This window comes from Engraulis encrasicolus, chromosome 24 (assembly GCF_034702125.1).
Source record: "Engraulis encrasicolus isolate BLACKSEA-1 chromosome 24, IST_EnEncr_1.0, whole genome shotgun sequence".
NCBI classification, from domain to species: domain Eukaryota; kingdom Metazoa; phylum Chordata; class Actinopteri; order Clupeiformes; family Engraulidae; genus Engraulis; species Engraulis encrasicolus.
The window spans coordinates 24,567,782-24,572,781 of NC_085880.1; the positions used below are offsets into that span (position 1 = coordinate 24,567,782).

General features: G+C 45.7%; 1 protein-coding gene across 1 annotated transcript in view; it reads right to left on the reverse strand.

Annotated features, from left to right (window-relative positions):
- The window catches only part of thada (THADA armadillo repeat containing), a 153,677-nt gene that overhangs the window by 40,301 nt on the left and 108,376 nt on the right, over positions 1-5,000 (reverse strand). The gene's annotated exons all lie outside the window — the stretch shown is intronic.

Sequence of the window (5,000 nt, forward strand, 5' to 3'; positions counted from 1 at the left end):
AAAGGCGGCATAAATGGCAAGAAAACAGTACGAACGAAGAGTGTGGCTTTTAGTTCTTTTAGTTGGGTGTCATAAATGTGGGAGTAGTGAAAGAGAGTGTATTTTTATAGTGCTGGTACTAAAACGCTGCATGAGGTAACAGCTAAAGGTGGCATTTATACAACAGGGCTGTGCAAAGCAAGGATTAGCTTACTTTCTAACATTCACACACACTCTAATACACACACACACACACACGCACGCACGCACGCACGCACGCACGCACGCACGCACGCACGCACGCACGCACGCACGCACACATTAACACATCATTCTTCCAAATGCATTAACAGTGAATGTACACGCACAAAAAAATGTGTAAAAAAGATCAGTGGTTCTCAAAGCAAGGTCCGAGAACTCCTGGGGAGTCCGCAGCACAATGCCAGCGGCTCTGTGAAAACAATCATTACGGTGCAATATATGGATATGCTACAGCAGAGTGGGTTTAAGCAGATCATATCCCTTTATTGTTCTCCATGACAACAGTTACCTCTGCAATGCATGTCACATGCTGCATTTGAACGGTTTATCGCGGTTTTGACAGTTAAATGGTTCGTCACACATTTCGTTTTGTGCTTTTCCACTTTATTTTGATAGGACAGTGTGAGAGATGGACAGGAAGGGAATTGGGAGAGAGACGGGGAGGGGTTGGCATGGCAGGCGAGTTCCCTACCGGTTGACCACGGCAGGGCCACACATTTAACAAAGAATTGATCCAACATAGCCTTTTGCAATTATGAGGCGGCCCTTGGAAAATGTTCTGCTTCAACAGGGGATCCTGGCCCCACAAGAGGCAGCCGTGGCCTAATGCAGTGTTTCCCAACCAGGGGTACGTGTACCACTAGGGGTACGCGAGCACACCTCAGGGGGCACTTGGAAAAATGCAATAATAAAAATATATGGAGTGTAGTCACATTGGGATAGAGGAACAGATATAGAGCATGAGTGAGAGGGGTACTCATCATATGACAAAATGGCTTAGGGGGTACGCAGGACAAAAAAGGTTGGGAAACACTGGCCTAATGGATAGGGAGGTGATATTATCAGAGGGTTACAGATTCGAATCGCACCCTTACCTCTCCCTACACCCTCCAACCATGACTGAAGAGCCCATGAGTGATGCCTCTGACCCCACATTGCTTCAGGACTGTAAACCAATACCCTGGAAAATGACTGTTAGTCACTTTGGATAAAAGTGACAGCAAAGTGTAATGTAATTATATCCCCGAAACGTCGGGGATGTAATGGTTTTGCGTGCGCCGCCGCCGCGTCCACCGCGTCCGCCGCCGCCGCGTAAGGTCTTTCGTGTTAACGCGATAACTTTTGAACGGATGTTTGGATTTGTCCCAGATTTTTTGGGTGAATGCTCTAGGGCAGGTTCATGAACTGATTCGAGTTTGGAGGTCAACACTTTCAAGATGGCTGAATTCAAGATGGACGAATTATTGTTTGGCCCATAACTACTGACCGGGTGGATGGATTTGTCCCAGATTTTGTGTGTGAATGCTCTAGGGTAGGTTCATGAACTGATTCGAGTTTGGAAGACAACACTTTCAAAATGGCGGAATTTTCATTTGGCCCATAAATTCTGACTGGGTGGATTGATTTGCCCGGTAACACCTTATTTTAATGGTTCACCATTTCAGTGAATCTACCATATTAGGTACAGTGTAATAACCAATGTAACAATATTTAATACCATGTAATACTAGTGTAATACCAGTGTAACAATATGCAATATCAGGTACAGTGTAATAACGAGTGTAACAGTATGCAATACCATGTAATATAGTGTAATACCAGTGTAACAATATGCAATACCATGTAATACCACTTACGCACAAACACATGATGTAAGTAAAAAAATTACATTGTATTAAATATTGTTACACTGGTTATTACACTGTACCTAATGTGGTATATCCACTGAACCATTAAAACAGTATTACCATTTGCCCCATTTTTTGCTTCATTTTCACAATAGTCGTTTGGTTTTAAGCCTATGCACGTCATGTCACGTCTGTATGTATCATATACGTTTACGAAATGGTGGACGGGAGTGGTAGGAATGATGGGGGACTGGCAGCGTCGCGTTTCGGGGATATACCTTAAGCAGTCGAAGGCGACTGCACAGGCAGTCTAGTTTAATGTTATGAAATGAGAACCTTCACTGGGCCAGTCAGATGGGCCTCCACGTATGATGACACCCAAAGGATGTGCAAGAGAGTCGAGTGTGTATACTGGTGGGCCAGTCGATGTGTGGATGGGAGCGAGTGGGCTCTCTGGTGAGCATGTGCGATGGGCTTGTGTGGGGGGCCATCAGGAGATGAATGCTAGTGCCACTCCACTGGAGGTGAACCACAGGGAACTGTGTGTGTGTGTGTGTGTGTGTGTGTGTGTGTGTGTGTGTGTGTGTGTGTGTGTGTGTGTGTGTGTGTGTGTGTGTGTGTGTGTGTGTGTGTGTGTGTGTCACTGTATGAAAGAAAAGAAAATATCGGTGTGTGTGTGTGTGTGTGTGTGTGTGTGTGTGTGTGTGTGTGTGTGAAAGGAAAGATCTGCATGTGGTACACGTCTGTCCCTGTGTGTGTGTGTGTGTGTGTGTGTGTGTGTGTGTGTGTGTGTGTGTGTGTGTGTGTGTGTGTGTGTGTGTGTGTGTTCCCGTGTGTCTGTGTATGCGTAGACCACAGCGGCGCGAGTGCCTGAGAGCACATGTGAGAACAAGGGCTGCAGTGTTCAAGGTTGACGTCACAGTTTCATCACTCAGATATTAATAACTCACCGACACACACACACACACAGACGCACACACACACACACACGCATGCACACACAGAAAGACAAATTACATACAGACACCACCAGTGAACATACACAATCTCTCAACTTTCACACACGTAAACACACAAGGATACACTCAACACACACACACACACACACACACACACACACACACACACACACACACACACACACACACACACACACACACACACACACACACACACACACACACACACACACACACACACACACACACACACACACACACACACACACACCCAAATGGAAGTCATATGAACACAAAAACGCACTTTCTGTATTCCACATGCATATATTCCAGTTGTCGCTTTTTACTGCCAGCTCTCAATTTTGAGTTTCCATTTACAAAGCGAGCAAGCACACAAAACCAAAACAACAAGAACAGTCCTTGCTCTTAGCTAGGACACAAACACAGAAATGAAACCGTTCATGTCTAATTTAATGTAACATTTCGTGAGAAGATTAAGATAATGTGCGGACCACCATTTGTGGGTTAGGTGATTACTTCACTATAAGGGTAGATATACACTGTGTTTATGTAACAGAGGCCAACTAGCAGAGTGCGGCGTGGAAAAGTTAGTAAACCTCCCTCCCGAAGCCTCAATACAGTGCAGTAGCGTTGGGCTATCGGACCGGCCCCTTAGCTTAGTGGTCTCGTACTAAGCCTCCCCGTTGCCGAACCCGATGCGTTGACGAGGTGGCATGTTCGCGGCCCCGAGGGGACGAACTGTGCAGGAACACCTCATATTTACACAATGTTAAAGATCGCCTCTCAACGTAATTTAATTAATATTGCCGTGTTCCCAATTGTTATTGAATGTGTTACGCGTTGGTCCTGTTTTAAAAAACGTTCTGGTTGCTTTGTTTCAAGACGTTTTTGCAAGCTGGCAAGGTGGCTTGTGGAGAAACGAGAGAGTGTTCCGTGTTTCTCGTGGAAATGCGTCTCTGATTGGCTCACTCCTCCTGCTCTCAAAGAAACGCGTCTCTGATTGGCTCAGTCCTCCAGCCTTGGGAGAGAATGTAATGGGAAACAGAGTCGCCACTTCCCCGGATGGTACTGCACTATAGGGGCGCCAACGGAGGCGTGCAGGCTCCATTCAGGGCTGTGCTCTTTCGACAGCGACCCCTAGGCGAGCTGTAGGCACGGAGCAACCGGAGTGAGCAGGCTTTATGTATGAGGCTTTGTGCTGTGTGTGTACCTGAGAGTAGCAACCAGCTGATAGCTAAGCTAAGCTATGTTTCGGACCACCAGACGTTGCTTGTTTTGAAAACAAGCAGAAAAAAATTACTCGACATGTTTTTAGATAAATGGGTCGATATAAACCTTTGTGGGCAACGCCTTCTTTCGACGTGACGAAACACAGAAAGGCTTTCGTGATTCGCTCGTTTCTCTGCATTATTGATGTAAATTGGGAAACACCGGGAAACACAGCCAGGAGAGTTGACGCACCGCTATGAGAGCCTTGCAAGTGAGTTTAACTTGGGGTGACCGTCCGATCTTCGAAAGGAGTGAGTAAAACTGAGTTTTATCGGAAGTTGGCCTTTAAGTTCTACCTGGAACATTCAGGGTGCCACTGTTTAGGACGCCCAAACAGTTCTCTGAGGAACCTCAAAGTTACCTAAAAATTGGTTCTTGAAGGTTTTCTTGAAGGTTCCACAGAGAAACACAGGAACCCTTTTGAAGAACCCCTTGATTTCCACTGTGGAAGAAAGCCTAAATATTCCACTAAAGTTTCCTCTAAGCTTTTCTTAACATCTTATTCCTCTTGTTCTCTCTACTTTGTGGTTCTTCCCAGAACCTTTTCAGTTCTTCAGATAACTTTTCGGTTCTTCCACAACCCAACTGAAGGTTCTTTGATGAACCTTGTGAATGATGTTGAATGTCTGCACACTTGCTCCGGTTTTGCTTTTCTAGGTTTTATTTTCCCCAAATAAAAAAAAGCAAAACGGGACAAGCAACTTTATTCTCATAGTTGCACCTGCAATTTGGATGTGCACACCACTACCTTTCTCTCTGACGAACTTTCAAATTTTTTCAGTGTACGTGTAACGGAGGCCTCCATACAGTATCGATAGCACTGGGCTATCGGACTGGGCCTTTAGTCCAGCAGTATCGTGCTGCAACACCGGGCCCTGCCATG